Raw genomic sequence first — 16709 nt, 5'->3', positions numbered from 1 at the left:
GGCTGAAGTCAAAAGCCACCTGTTCTTATGAAAAGTTTCTGGAAGTCATTTTATTACTTTTTTTTTAACAACCTCCTTCCCCAAGTCATTTGGAAAAACACAGTATTCTTAGGTGGCAACCCTTCCAGAGTTTTAAGGATGTGTTTCTATTGCTGACATAAAATGTTAGCAATAAATGAATAGATGCCTTTTCTGTCAACAAATAAAACGATTCCTTGATTTGGCACCAAATGGGTCTGTTTCTTTAGAAGGTAGTAAGCCTTCCATTAGACTCATATTTAAATGGAGGAACTTGTTTTATTTACTTATCATTTTATTTTCCACATGTTGGATGTACCTTAAAAAATAAAACATCTGAGTTATAAAAACTAGTGATTTGAAAGTGTTTTATTTATTAATAAGCCATTTGGACCTAACAACATTTTACTTGCCTCACTCCTAAATAATTAAAGGTATGTTGAAGATATTTATGCTCTTCTCTTCTCCACTGTCACTTTGGAATCCTTGTTTTCCTACATTTTTCTAAAATTCAAAGAGTTATTTCTATACTCATATTTTGCAGCTCTACCACCCTCTGGCCATAAACAATGTAATTTTAGGAAGTTCTTCATGTCACCGGTTCACATACTTTGGGGATTTTAACACCTGGCTCAGTCATGACCTTCTCCCCAACTCTTGCCGTAATCTTGGAAGAATTCAATTCCATTGAGTATCTGTTTGTGGGTGTGTCATACCGACATCTCAAATTTAAAAGGTCCAGGGTGGAACCAGTCACCTCCCCTTTCAAATATTCTCTTTCTCCTTTGTTTCCTATATTGATGACCAGTAATGCTATTATTCCATCTTCTAAGCCAGAAGAGCCATTTTAGTTTAATCTTTTGTTTCTCATATCAAATTATTTACCAAATCTGTGTATTTTTATAGCAAATATATGTAGGATATGTTCTATAGTTTTTCCTTTTAATCTCTACTGTCCCATTTGATTATAGAACAATTGCTTTCTAACCCTCTTTGGTAGGTGGCTATTCAAGTCACAGCAAGTCACCAACGGCTCCAATAGACGGGACTCAGGGGCCATATCTCTGTTAGTCAACTCCATCTCCTGAACATGAATGATTGGTCCAGGTTGGGCTAATTGAATTCTTTCCTCTAGAAATGTGAATTATCTGCTCTTGAATAGAGGGACAGAGTGACTAAGAGTTAGTGGAACTGACATATATTAATAATGTCCCTTTAGGTAGACTGCCCATGACTCCTGTGGCTCCCCTGGTTCTGTTCATAGTCTCAGTCATTTAATAATTTCTTCAGTGAAGTGAGATAACTCAACATTTTGCAATAATTTTTTTTTTTGGTTAATTTTGGCCTATTTATTCATGTTACTTGAAACCAAAGCATCCTAAAATTGTTCCCTGAGGCTTCTTTGGAGTCCTCTTTTTGAAACACAAGGTTGATCTTATTTATCTCCTTAAATTATTTCAGAGATACTCTATTGCTTAGCATGTAAAACTCAAATATCATAGTTAAATATGAAAGAACCTTCAAAATCTGGGTTCTTCTCCCTTCGTGTTACCTTCTTCTACCTCCCTGTATATAGGAGGAATTCCAGCCCCACCCCCTGTGGTTCTGGGACCTCTGTCCTGCATGCTGATGAGCCCCGCCCTCATCTCCGCCTGCTTAGTAGTGTGTGCTCCTCACCCTTTGATGAGTCCCCTCACTCTCCTCTTCTGACACCCTTGGGTGAATCAGTGCCTTCCTCCCCACTCCCATAGCCTATTGTATTCACTTCTGTTAGTGCTTTCATTGCTGCAAAGTATCGGTTTACACACCTATTATCCTATTAGACTGCAAGCTCCTTGATGGCTGAAATGTCCAAGAAGCCCAAGTGTCTCTGGAGGCACCATCATGGGAGGGTGGATGACAAAACACTGGAGGCCCTTAAAAAGTTTGGAGAAACATGGTAATCTCATAAGCCTCTCAGCAGCTTCAAGGATGAGACACCCCCTGACAGAAAGGGAGCATGATATCATAAACTGAAATAAAGTAGAAGGAAGGAGTTACAACACTAGAGGTGTCAGTAACCGAAAGTAGTGCTTCTCTAATTTGGAGCTACAGGGTTAAGACCACGGACAGGACAAAACCTTTGTCTGTGTCAGTGTGGAGACGGCAAGAATGCCAGAGCCTATGGCATGAACCTGGGGGATGTGAGGAGGTCTGGGATGACAGTTTAGGGACATATGACAGACATACTAGTGATGGCTGAATAAAAATGGGAAGGCTCTAGGTGCTTGGGCCCACTCATTTAGCTTCCAGACACCAGAAGATCTTTATTGTTCTTGGTCCCACATTACAACTGCCTTGTTTGTAACCGTCACTGAGGTGACTAAAGAGCGGACCCAAATGTCCCACAAATGATTTCTGAAAACAATGAAAACAGTTGTTTGGACTCCTGCCGTCATTTAAGAGTTGTGAGAGACCGTTCAAGGATATTGAACAGAGATGTGTGAGTCATTCTGAGCACAAATGAATGTGAGGGTGTGACTAAGAAGCCAAGGAATAAAGTATGTTGAACAGAGGTTAATTAAGAACAAATTTGGCAAGCACTAGAATTTTGGACAGCCTGAAAACTTTTTAAATGTTGCCACTTTATTATGCCCTTAGGTTTTTACTTATTTCCTTAATTACCATCTGTTAAGTGAACAGTGATGATGAAGTTAAATAAAGTTTTTCCAAGGCTTTTGGTATTAAATATGTTTTAAAAACTCAATCATGTGTGAAAACTTATTTTGTTTTCCTGGTTATTGTCTGTTCTGTCCAGGCCAACCATCCTTCATTCGGTCTTGACCTAAACCAATATTCTCGGCTTTACTACGGTCACTACAACCACCGTTTTAATGTTCCCCGTGAAGTTCCAAATGAAAACCTGAATGAGTCTTGTCTTGTGAAAATCGTGTGCTAGAGTTGATGATGAAAAAGAACAGGGTTTTTAAGAGCCCAGTATGGATGCACTCCTGTATTTTAGCATTTTAATATCTAGCAACTGTGAATTGGGTTTGGGCAGAACACGCTGGCACCTCTACGGATACTTCAGTAGAGGCTGGTGGTTACATGATTTGACATTATCTTTTCTAATGTTACATTTATTAAAAGTAAGTACATTAAAATGAAACAATGGCAATGTTTACCACCACTGTGTTATATGAAAGGTAAAAGGAGAGCTCTGATTACGTGTTTTTCCATAATCTGGGTAGTAAACAGAGTAATATGGGTGCGTTTTGAAAGAACAAATTCTCCAGAATGGTTTTCCAGTTCATCCTTTACCTGAACCTGACGGAGGTTAAAATGTTTACAGCTGATATATTAAGTGCATAGATTGTATTACGTGCATAGAAATCACAAGAAATAGCACCACTTTGGGGTACCAGTATAAAGTGAAAGGGATCAGACAGCTGCTGAGGAAATAAGATGTTAACCCCCTCAAGGCATGAAACGGTTCTTTAGAATATTGTCTGCCCTAAGGACTAGATTTAGATCAATTCGCTTGTTCTTAGTGCCTTCCACCAATCCTGCTGGCTTCATTCACACTGGGCACACTCGGTTTCTGCCCCAATTCCAATCCTCCGTGTGCTCTGAATATCCAAACTCTACCTGCTCCTGATGGTCCAACTCAGTTCTATCCCAACTGTGAATCATTGAGCCTCAGTGATTTCTCTCCCATCTGAATTAGTTTAGTAATTGGTGAATTGTGTGTAACTGTCATCTAAGTATACACAGTGAAATATTGTTCGGTATCGTGGCATGTATCCCCATCTTTATTCCCCGTGTAGATTGTAAACTTTAGGGGGCAAGCACCAGGCTTTACACTTTGGCAGTGTCCACCCCAAGAAAACCCTGAGCCTATGTCCGGCACATACTTATTAGCTGAGCAACAGTTTCCTGCAGGCCTGCTAAAGAGAAGGGAAGAACTCGATAAGGAGATCACCTGGATTAGCTAAGTGAAATTTCCCTGCAGAATGGGCTGTTAACTACTCATGCAATTCATCTGCTGACACTTAAATTTGTACAAATTCTTAGGGAATGGAGAAGAAACAAAGTGGAAGTGGTGGTGGTGCGAGAGAGTACCAACAGGGACTAGATCTGTATAGACCCCATTAATTCTGGTTACTTTTCCTTATGAAAGTTCTCTCTGTCATAAACATGATTTATAAGTTGCTATATATCACCAATAAATGAAAGCACAGCTTCTGCCGACAGCTCACTACCATTGCATTGCATTTGCAGTTTATTTCCATTTTTCCTTTTTTTAGCCAAAGCAAATCTTTGTCATTGTCTCTGCTTCCTGTAACAGTTATTGCTACCATTAATCTCTCCAATAAACTTTACAGAGGCATAAATCTACCCCTGATACCAGATAAGGCAGATACTCAAAGAAATACAGAGATATTTAAATTAAAAGTGATATAATTTTAAATTGGGTTGGTCGTTGTGGTGGTTTTTTTTTAATTGTATCTCAATTTATGTGACCACACATGACTCCATTTACACACTACTATACAGTAAGAAATAATTAATGATCTGCTCCATAAGGTAAGTGAATGAAATTTAGGACTTTCCACTTAATCCAGCATTTCAGTTTCAAAAGATGAGGGCTGCCAAAATTTGAAAGTAACCAAGATGTCCTTCAATAGGTAATGGATAAATAACCTGGTACATTTATACAATGGAATATGATTTAGCTATGGTGGGGGGGCTGAGAGAGGAGAGAGGAAGTCACGAAAAGACACGGAGGGATCTTAAATGCATATTGCTAAGTACAAGAAACCAGTCTGAAAAGGCTGCGCCCTGTGTGATTTCAGCTACATGGAATTCTGGAAAAGGGAAAACTTCGGAGGCAGTAGAAAGTCTCTGATGGCCAGGGCTTCACAGGGAAGAAGGGTGGGAGAGATGAGGAGATGGAACACAGGGCATTTTTAGGGCAGTGAAACTATTCTGTATGATACTGTGATGGTGGATACATGGCATTATACTTTTGCCCAAATCCATAGAACACAAAGTGAACTGAAATGTAAACTACGGACTTTACTTAATAATAATGTACGGTTATTACCTCATCAATTATAACCAACATACCAGGCAAGGTGCTACTAATAGATGAGGCTGGGAGATTCGGAGCAGGTGGGGAGGAGACATATGAGAACGCTCTGTACTTTCTGTTCAATTTTTCTGTAAACCTAAATCTGCTTAAACAATAAAGTCTATTAAAAACTATGGGAGTATTTTTTATGTGCAATGGGTTATCCTTGAGCTAAAGCTTTTTTTCCCCTTCACTTTTTAAAATCTCTAAGATAACTGAATATTATAAGGGGATAAAGTTGTTAGTGACTTGCTCAGAAAAATTTTAAAATTTAAATATACAAATAAATGTTACAACGAACTTGTTCAAAGGTCATGTCGTCAAAATAGATAAAGCAGTTGGCAGAGGCTGGTTGATGAATATTATTTGAGAATATCCTATAGCATGCCCAGAATCCGCACTCTGTCACGTGTGGGTGTACCCACCCTTGTCTGCCAGTCTTAATCTGGTCTCTCCTCCTCTAGGTTGTCTAAACCGTGAATGCACTTTGCTTGTTTGAGGGGGAATAAATGTCTATCATTTTACCTGAAAGTGACTAATCAAATTTTCAAAAATGGGGTCTGGCATAACCTTTTGAGAGACTGGTGAGAACATGGAGAGGATTAAGAAAACAAAAGGATTAATAATGAGGGTAATTCTAGGCCATTGAAATTAATTTTATATTATCTAGCATTTATAAAGCAACTGGTTTACGCCATACATTGACAAAATGCTTTTGTAAACATTATGCAGCATTTAATTAACAAATATCTATTGGGTTCCCACTGTATGCCATGCATTATCTTAGTTATTTCTCATTATAGCTTCATAAAATAAGAGCTCTTAGTATCCAATGAGGAAACTGAGATTTTCCAGCTTAATGAAATTTCCCGTGGTCAGATAAATAGAAAGTGGCAGAGCCGGAATCCTGACTTCAGGGCCCAAGTGCTTATACTCAGATATCACTTTGCCTCATGTAATGCATCAAACCTGGAATTATGAAGCTACGTTGCAATGTATAAACTTTGTTCTCCTATATGGAACAAGCAAGGAGGTAAGTCAAGTGAGAACTAGGGAAAGAGAGATGAGAAGTCATTCCACTTTAAAAGTTATACATTTTTCCCCACATTTTGGTAAAATCTTCAAAAGCAGTATGGGAGGAAATAGTTAACAACTGGCTCTCTAATATAAAAAGCCCTGATTTATAGCATTTGCCAATTTCTGTGGTGTAAATACTCCCACATGGGTGATTTCAAGCTACCAAGGTGACATCACAGAACAGAGTTAGGAAGAGATAGGCACCACTGGTTCTTGTAACCTGGCTCCAACTCTTTATATCCTGTCAAAATGGGCATTTAGTAGATGAGAAGTGATTGATTCTGGAAGGAAACTCTTTTGAGGAGTGAGATTTAGGGTCTATAATGCTTCTGTTACACTGGGCTAATTCCTGATCGAATCTAGAGAGAAGAAGCCATTTTCCCCAGTAGATTTTATGGTATTTTATTCAAAACTTTAGAGGACCTTGAGTAATTTCTCAAGTGATGAGCTGATCCTAAAGTTCTGGAATTAAAAACAAGGAGTATATCCAGCTACAGAAACCAGAGGTAGATCTTTGAATAGTTGCTGGGTGATTTGCTCAATTAATTCTCCTATGGGCCAGTTAGGGTCTCTGGCATCTATTGGTAGGGAGAGACAACTAATGAAAATAGAAAATAAAGATATGGTTTCAGCCCTAGCTGGTTTGGCTCAGTGGTTACAACCTCTGTCTGCAGACAGAAGGATCCTGGGTTTGATTCCTGCCAAGGGCAGGTACCTTGGTTGCAGGTTCCAGCCCCCTGGCTGCATGCGGGAGGCAGCCAATGGATGTGTCTCTCTCACATTGATCTTTTTCTCTCTCCCTTCCACTCTCTCTGAAAAGCAATGGAAAAAATATCCTCATATGAGGATTAAAAAAATATGTATATATATGACTTCACTTATATGTGGAATCTACAAAAAAGAAAACAAATGAACAAACAAAATAAAGCAAAAACAGACTCAAAGAAACAGAGAAAAACTGATAGTTGCCAGAGGAGGTGGGATGGGGGGATGGGTGGAAAAGGTGAAGGGGAATATAGTTAATAATGTGATCAGTTTGCAGGGTGACCGATGGTTACTAGACTTCGTGCAGTGATCACATTGTAATAAATGTCGAATCATTATATTATATACCTGAAATGAATATAATACTGTATACCAACTATACTTAAAAAATATTCCTAGAAACCTATCTATAAAGAGTCTATTTATGACAGATACTCAGCGTTCCCAGGGAGAGCTGTGGCTGGGAAAAGTGCCACCCCACCGCGGGCCTCCGTGTTCTGGCACAGCGCTGCTCAGCTGGAAGGAACTGCTCTCTGCAGCAACATCTATCTCTCGGTTCACGGGCTGCCTCGGGACCCAGCCAGCCAGGGGAGGCCCGAGCACAGGATAGAGGGTGTCTGAGGTGATGCCTGGGGTGGGGGTGCTCTGTGAGCTGAGGAAACTCACCCAGGCCCTTGCCCCTAACTACAATAAAACCCCAAACCGCTTGTTCCCCCTGGACTCACTCATTCCAGAACAGTTTGGTTGCTTGTCTTGCTCTCCTCAGAAAGTCGCATTATATAGGTAATAAATTTCGTCATATCCTCTGGGTTCGTGTGTGTCAATCAGTCTTGATACCTAAACCAATGTTGAACGCGGGGCTGATCCCTCCTTTAATGGGGCAACCACAGAACACCGAGACTGAGGCTACTTATTAATACCCACGAGAGACCAGGAGATCTGTAGGATCTGTGCTCTCACGTGTTCGTGTGGTTTGGACCAAGAGAGGGAGCACTGCGGGCTTTCTTACCTTCTCTGAGTGGACGATAAAGGGGTTGAGTGGGAGTAGGGTCTGAAAGCAGCCAGTGGTCAAATGTCAAAACGAAATCATTACATTAAAATAGTCAAGCGCAATTTCACCCCAGCTTCCGATGCAGTAGGTGTGGAGCGGGCGTAACTCTTGATAGCCATGTGTGCTGGGAGATGAGTGTGGAGTATGTGGAAGTTCATTGTATTACTTTTCTATTTTGCTAAGTTTTAAATTTTTCATAATTAAAAAAAAAGTGTAGTCCAGTCTCATATTAAAACTTCAACCTCTCATCCAATGTAAGCTTTTCGCTTTTCACTGATGCGGGCTCAGGAACCTGAGTGCGGAAGGAGGCACCATCAGTGCTTCTCCATTTCCCGGTTTCTCAGCTCTTCTCTCTTTGTTGCTTCTGGCTCCTCCAGAGCCGGCCTGAGAGCTGGGAAGAGAAGGAGGGGCCTGACAAGGTTATGATCTAGCACCGGTGCGCTCCAGTGCGTGGAAGGTGCCCAGATGCTGAGTTTTGGGTCCTTTGCTTTTCTGGATTCATGGAGGCTTTCTGAATCCTTGCACTCGGGGCCTCCTGCAGCCCTGATTCCTAGGTGAGTGTGCAGTCTCTGGTGGGCCCACCTGCATGCCCTCTAGCCGTAGGCCTCTGGCCTCTTCCTGCCAGAATGCCTCACCTCTGGGCAGAAGCCCTCCAGAGAAGGGTCCTTATCAACATGATTCAAGACCAGTTACTTTTTATGCATCCATCTGGCTCAAGCGAGACCCATGAGGGGAGTGCTGCTCACACTACTAAGCACTATGATCTCCTCCTGGAGGGAGTCTGCAGTCTGCCTTCATCTTTCAGACTTGCACAGGCAAGAGTCCCATTCAAGTCTTCATGGACGCTCATTCCAGATCATCAAAACAGTACCTGTAAGGACTGGGAGGCAGCGGGGCCTGCAGGTTTCTGCAGTTTACAAACATCCCTGGGGAGTGGGTCATCAGCCTCCCTCCTTGGCCAGCCCCTTCCCTGCCCCCTGCCATGAGTGGCTTTCTGGAAGCTCTCCTTGCCTAGCTAGTAATGGAGCAAAACCAGCTCTCTTTTCTTATCCTCAAAGGGTAGTAATTCTCTGCAGTCTGGCAACTCTCCCCAGAGAAAATCTTCACTCCTCACCTTCTCGCAACCCACTTCCCTGCTGCTCTAGAAGGGGAGTGTTGGATTAACGGCAGCCAAACTCTGTTTTGAACTACGACTTAACACATTTTGCCTAAATGCACTGGCACCTCCTTTTGAACGTGCAGATAGCACCCTTCCTTATCAGCCCTGGAGGCTCAGCCAAAACTCTAAAACAACAGGGAATTCACACTTAGTTGTCCCTCTTGCATTTGTGATCATTTTAAGGCAATGTTATTCATGAATATTTCAGAAAAATAAATATATTACAAAGTGTGTTTGGTGGTTGTTTTGTAAAACCTCTTAGGAATGAGTGAAAATCATATTTTGGGTGATATACATGATCGGTGCATGGCACTGAGAAAGATGTGGACGTTTACAGAAAAGGCTCACAACTTGCTTCTACGAATTACTGGGCTCAGGTGAGTGTAAAGATTGAGAGCTGAAGAACTCAGTGGGAGTGGGGGCAAGTCTACCTACTACTGCTCCACTGATTACGACTTAGAAAGTTCTTGGTTGCATTAAATCCTGACATAGAACCACACAAAGAAGACAAAAATGAAAGGACTGGAGGGGGAAATGCCAGTGCCCAGCACTGACCAATGTACTTGTCCAAACAGAAAACACAGAACCTAGCAAAAGCCCAAGAACTCTTAAGGACAGGAGATGAAACTGCGAAATGTGCCCATTTGACATCACCCTTATTTAAAAAGGGTCTATCATGTCAATTTGCATTTAGCTCTTATATTGTATTCACTAAAAGAAATGGCTTTTTATCAAATGGTTGTTTAGAAATTTCAAGGAATTTTATACGTAACAAAAAAAAAATCTTAAATTCTACGTTTCATCCATCTGACTTAAACCTTTCAGTTGTGGGGTTGGGTGGGGGTGGGGGCGGGGGTTCTTGTCAGTGCCATCTGTATGGCAATATTCTCTTGGACTCTGGGGATCAGAGAATGAAGTGAGCCATCTGGATTCCCTCGCCTTCCTGGAGATGTGTGAGAGGGTGCTTGACACAGAGGGCAGATTTACATGGAAGCAAAAATAATAAGGTGAGAAATGAGAGACCCTTAGAGACTGGCTCTGCTTTCAGACTTGGCTCCACGGAGTGTGCAGGGGCTGCTCCAGGGAGCCGGGCGGGGAGGGCCTGCAGTGCGAGTGTTTCCACACACCCAACCACCAACGCCCCTCCATTAAAAAGATTTTTTTTACAGATTAAGCTTTTGCTTTCCTCTGAAGAAAGCCTACTGCTGCTGCAAATAGCAATAAATATAATAGTTACAATAATAAGTAGTTTAAAAAACAGTGACACAGTTCAACTCTCACATGTTCCAGGAGAGGGTTCAAAGGGAGTGAATGACTTGCCCAAGCTTGTGGCAGGGCCAGGCAGAAATCCAAACTTCCAGGCCAATCCCCCCCCCCCCCAACTAATCCTTTCTGAGCACACTCAGAAAGGATTATCACGGGCAGGCAATGCAGGGATCCACAGGAACTGCATGCTCTGAGGCGAGCAGGCTTCTGAGTTAGTAATTTTCCTTTTATTGTCTTAATTCCTCTGAATGTCAGCAAAAGCCAGGAATGAGCAACAGAGACTCTTCCAAAACAAGTCTCCGTCCTGTGCTGTCTTTTGTGTCTTTGTCTCCTTTGTGTGTCTATCACCGAATAATTCTTCCTGAGCCTGCTCAGATCACCCTGAATCTCTAAGCCTGTATCGAGGAGAAAGGAGAGAGCAAAGCTAGCTCCATGCACGTGGGTAGGTGTGACTGCTGGCATTTCAGCATTTCCCAAAGGGATCCAAATGGAGATCTTTCCAGTTGAGGAATAAACTTGAGAAGCAGAGGAGGAGAAACTGAGAATCAGTTCAGGAAGCTTCGATCTTCACTTAATAGTCATTTAAGGGAATCAATACAACATTCATGCCAATCAAATGAGATGAGGTCTGGGAGCAGACTGACCTGGTTTTTAACTCTGTTGCACACACAAAAACAAGAGCCCATGAGACACTAGGGGTGGTCCTGGCTCAATGACAACTGGTTCTAGCCTTGCTCTGCCACCAGCAGGAGTGTGAGAGGATCACTAGTTATGACCTTTATAAAATGAGTAGTTCCTGCCAGCTTCAGCAACTTAGGATTCAGTCACGTTTAGGGAGTCCAGTGGGATTTCTGGCACTGCTGCTTTGTGAAGTTGATTTCGACCTAAGCGTATGCAATGCTAAATATAATGCTTTAACTACATTTCTATCTCCATTTCTGCCTTCTTTTCCTAAGCCAACATGAGTCCATTTGCTTCAAAGCTAGACCACCAGGGTATTGAGCACATTCAAACTGTACTGTATGTAACTGCAGCCTCTCTGGAATTGTCTATGGAAAATCAGCAAGAATCTCAAGCAGGGCTACAGTCCTAATAACTAGATAAACTGTGGAGACAAAGCTTGTTATTAAGTGAGAAAAATGAATGACTATTTGGGCTGTAATATTTCTATTTCAAGTTCTATTAACTGAACAGCAGGAAATCTAAATCTGCTATCCTGAGGCAAGGCTACTTAGGAACTGAATAGCCCTCTTCGGTCTCCTCTGCGCACTCAGAAAGGATTACCACGGGCAGAGGCCAGGGCAGGCCTGGGAAGACAAGCTCCCTCCAACAGGCTCAGTTGGTTTCCTTAAATCCCTCTGTGCGGATGCTCAGCGGTAACCACCAACACCAGCTGCATGTCCCAGTTTTCTGTGACCCACACAGCTCCTCACCAACAGAACAGGACCTGGGAGCGAGCGTCCCCACTGGTCAGCACTGCAGGGGACGCTGCAGGTTGGTGATAACTGAAGGGCTCAGGAGACGGATCTCGGCAGGGCTAGGGTGCAGGGAGTGATCTCTAGCTTTTGGTGGTTTTATTTTTAATTGCAGGTAAAAAACCTGCCCTTATATGACTTGCCCAGAGGTTTTTCAGGAGACCCTGGGCCACAGGTAATGAAGAAATTATGGAAATTTATTTGTGGATTATAATAAGTGGAGGGTTAAAATGTACAGTTTTTTAAAAGTGGAGAATTCCTGTTCTTACATCTGTTTGTAAAGAAAACCATGTCCTTATGTCACTCTTCTGTAAATAGATTGCCTTTTTGCAGTGTTAAAAAAACAAAAACAAAAAGAAACACCTAGGAGCCAAACAAGCCCAATAGCATAAACACTGTGGGACGAGAGTCAGCACCTCGGGGACCCAGGCTGCCAAGGAGCTCTCAGGAGGCCACCCCTGGGCTGGAGAAGGTGAGGTGCATTCTGTGGATGTTACATTGACTGTGACATCCCCGGCACTGTGGTCTCATGACAGTGGGAAGAACACCAGTAATGGAGAGCTGTGGGTCAGCCACGGACACTTGTTATCTACTAAGGACCTAAGGGCCTAGGACGGGAGCAGCTCATCTGAAGAGGAGGTGGAGCCTGGGTGAGCAAATACCACAAGTGGGCAATTCGAAGGCCCTGCTGCTGATCGACGTCTGGTGGTTGTGGAGTAGCCAGCAAGATGTGCCTGGGGGTTGTCAAATCACTGGTAGCTTCTCCAGGCCACACAACCTTCTGCCTGAGGGAGGGCTGGGGTATGGATTAGTGTGTGGCAGCGAATTTACAGAAATAGAAAAGCCACCCCAAATTATAGAGCAAAGAATCCATCTTTAAAAAAGCTGTTAATTAATGAGCTTTATGGAAAGGAAACATGTCTTTCTCCTCTCCTGGCCCCTGACAAGCTGGTGGGAGCAGTGGAAAGGTGAAGTGACCCAGAAGTTTTCCAACTTGAAACCAAAAATGTTTTTGTGAATTTTAGCTGGGAGCAGGGAATAAGAGATCTGTGTGGTACTTCGTAGGTTTTCAAAGCACGACCACAAGTCATTCTTCACTTTTGCTACCTCCTTTCACAAACGTGGGGAAGACGTTGAATGGCTTATGCAGATCCCACAATGATTTGTGGGCAGGTTGTGATGAGAATGCCAACTGACTAGACGGAGTCGTTTCTCGTCTCTGGGGTAGAACCTTTTCGGCTTTCTAAAAGCTTTCAAAATAGAGCTGTGCCGGGACAAGGCAAAGGTGTTATTTGAGGCTGCCCTTGTGGTTGCATTCCCAGGATGGCCCACAAAAGGAGCAGTAACACTTCTGTTCCCAGTAAGACAGTGCTTCCCCATAGAGCACCTAAATCCAGATTTAGTTTTCTACGTCCCGTCTGTTGCCTCGGGAAGGCCGCGTCCCTCACTGTCCAGCGTTTCCATCAGCTGAGCTCTGCTGGAAGAGGCCACGGGCAGGATCCCTTCATTGGCCGTCATTGGCCTTGCCCTGGCCACTCAAAACACACGCCTTCCGTGTAAAATCTGCTCTCAGCTCCACAGATCAACCGAGAACCTGGGCGCCCCAATCATTCTTGCAGCAGCTTCCTTGGCAACCGGCACCCACCCAGAGAGGTCACCAAGCCACAGGGGGACCAAGTGGAACCCCGAAGGAGTGTCCGCACACTCTCTGCTTTTAAAAAGTAAGAGACCACACCGGGAGACTCTCCTGCTCAGATGCAGACCCCCTGCCATTCCTTTGTATCTGCAGAGCACCTTCATCCGGGCACCTCCAAGCAGGGGTGTTCCCACCGCATGGGCCTTACCCTACTGAGATGAGCGGCATTATTATTCACATTGTTCCTATAAGGAGTCAGGAGTGAGAAAATCTAAGGATTCTCCAGTGTACTCTTTTGTTCTTATTTTTAATTTTTGTTTAAAGCAATGTCTTTGGCATTCCTTCACAGTTAGTTTTTCAGTTATTGGTGAAAATGCTGTACTAGAATGCTGGGGTGAAGATCACAGAATATTGTACGGTCCCCCAATCAGTACAGCCCAGTTGATCTTCCAGTCATCAAAGCTGAACCCAACTGATGCCTAAGCTGGATGTTGCGACTATAATTCGTAACTGGCTGGGGATTGTCAGTGAAGAGGGTCCACACTGGGGTAAGAGGGACTTCTCTGCTCTCCTCTCGCCAACACTGGCCATTCCTGGGGTGTTCTTAGGTGCTCCTAAAAATGAGAAAAATATTAAGGATCCCCAGTTCAGTATATAAAACTTACCAAACAGGGATCATTTAGGGCAAGGCTTCTCAGACCCCAGTGTCTGTGTGAATCACCCGGAGAGCAGTCAAGCAGCTGGTCTGATGCCCTGAGTCTGGGGTGGAGCCTGAGGTCCTGTCTTCCCGACAAGTTCTGGTGACGCTGATGCTGAGGGTCAGAGGACTGGACTTGCAGTAGGCAGAGTTCAGGCTCTATGTCCGTATTCATGTGAGTACATGTGTCCCTGTACATGCTGTGAAAGTAGAAGAGAAAGAAAATTTTATTCTTGTAGGATTTTCAAAATTTTAAAGCATTTTCATATCTATTCCTCTTAAGCAAGCAGGGTAGTCAGTATTATCATCCCAACTTTTCTGCTCAGTGACACACAGCCAGTGAGATTCCAGATCCTTTTATTTCTGTACGTGTTCACAAAAAGACTAATCTAAATAGACTACTTTTTATCACTTAAACCAGTATTTTTGTCATTATTATAGTATTTGTACATGAATTGGAAAAGTATTATGACTGTATTAAACATACACAAGTGGGCTTAGGCTCTGAACACAAGTGGGCTTAGGCTACTAGGAGATTATCTCGTAGATCACACAAGGGTTCACAGAGACAGCTCTGGGGAAGGGGGCTTCTTTACCAAGGATGTATCTCCAGAAAGTCCCACATCCTCAGTCGAGTGAGCTTCACTGCTTTGGCTTGATATCTACTGGCTGATCTCCAGATTGACTGAAAGTCCATACTTCTGGTGAGAACAATCAGAGCGATGTCAGAGAACAACCTGTCTCCCAGCTATAGTGGGTTGAATGGCGTCCCCCTACCCCAAGACAGAAGTCCACCTGGAACCTCAGAATGTGATCTGATTTGGAAGAAGGGTCTTCATAGATTCAACTGAGGTAAGATCTGGAGATGAGATTGATCCTGATTTAGAATGTGCCCTAAATCCAATGAGTGTCCTTCTAAGAGACAGAGAAAGAGAAGACACAGAGAGACACAAGGAGGACAGACACATAGGGATGGAGGTAGAGAATAGAGTGGCTCTGCTAGAAGCCAAGGGACGCCAGAAGCTGGAAGAGACAAGGAAGGATGCCCCCAATTAGGCTTTGGAGAGAGCGTGGCCCTGCTGACACTGATTTCAGGTTTCTGGCCTCTAGAACTATAAAACAATACATTTTTGCTATTTTAAGCCATTATTTGTGGGAATTTGTTGTGGCAGCCCTAGGAAGCTAATATGCACCTCCTTATTAATCTGTCACAGTTAAAAATGGTCCAGCCGGGGGCGGTTCCTCTCAGTGATGCCAGCGCTCGGCCTCAGTGTGGCCGCTGTCTGTGGTGGCGGTGGGTGAGTGTGGTGGCATCAGCCCTGAGGATTTACTATTAGATCAATGGAAACAACAGAGATTCTCAGGCCAGACACATCTGTGGACTGAAAATGAACTTGCTGAACCCTCAAGGAAGGTGAGTCGCAGCTCAGAACTCATTCAATAAAATAAGACCTCTTGAATCATCCTTGATGGAGGTAAACATAGAAAATTGTGTGTCCCTTTATAATTGCAAAATATTTATACTCTTGGATATTTTTATACTTTGAAAACGGCTCTTGCCCCACAAGCTCTGACCTCAACCTTGAGGTTTGGTCAGTCCTAGTGCCCCTCACTTCAGACTTGCACAGCGGCATTGGCCCCTCAGTCCTTCTGCCTTGGGCGGCTTCGGGAGCTGCGTGAGGCTCTACTGCCATCTGGTGGTGGACATGCGCCACCACACCCACTCGTTTGACGCAGTTCCTGTTCTCACCAGCAGAGGGCGGGGATTGAGGCCCGGCCTGCAGACCGAAGCCCTTGTTTATAATTGGAGTTTTGGCTTTTAGTTAGTAGGGCAGGGTGAGGTTTGAAACTGAATATTGAGAAGAACCATATAATACAACTTCTGTTTGCGTGTTATTAAATCAGTGGAAATTTCACAAATATTGCACAGCCTCCCTGGAGGTGAAGACAGACTATTTGAATTTCCAATTCGTTTCTTAGATCCCACCCAGCCTACGCTGCAGTGGGAGCCAAGAGGGGTGGGGTGATGATGGTTGGAATTTCAGGGGTCTCGCTAAGACGCATTGTGCTGTAGGCTTCCTGTTCCATTTGGAACTGAGAGCCCACCTACCCCTCTTCTGGTGGAATTTTGTTAAATTGCTTGTTTGTTTAACTCTCTAACAACTAGGGTTTTATGGCCTAATTTCCTAGGACACAGAATTTACATAGCTCAGAGTCATAGTTGGTGTGTAAAATAATTAGACTAAAAGAACCATTCTTTCTTTGTCTCCATCTAACGTTTCACAAAGATGGAACTTTCCTGACTGACCTGGAAAAAGGCATAAAAAGAAAGAAAGAAGACATTAGCCTTGAGCTCTACCATGGTTGATACGGGAGGTAACTGTTGAGCAGTGCTCTGAATAGCCAGGGTAGATGGAGGCCGTGTCGTGGGTTATGCTATTCCTGTAGTGGT

This window comes from Miniopterus schreibersii, assembly GCF_964146895.1.
Source record: "Miniopterus schreibersii genome assembly, chromosome: 6".
Classification (NCBI taxonomy): Eukaryota; Metazoa; Chordata; class Mammalia; order Chiroptera; family Miniopteridae; genus Miniopterus; species Miniopterus schreibersii.
This window is presented reverse-complemented; position numbering follows the sequence as displayed.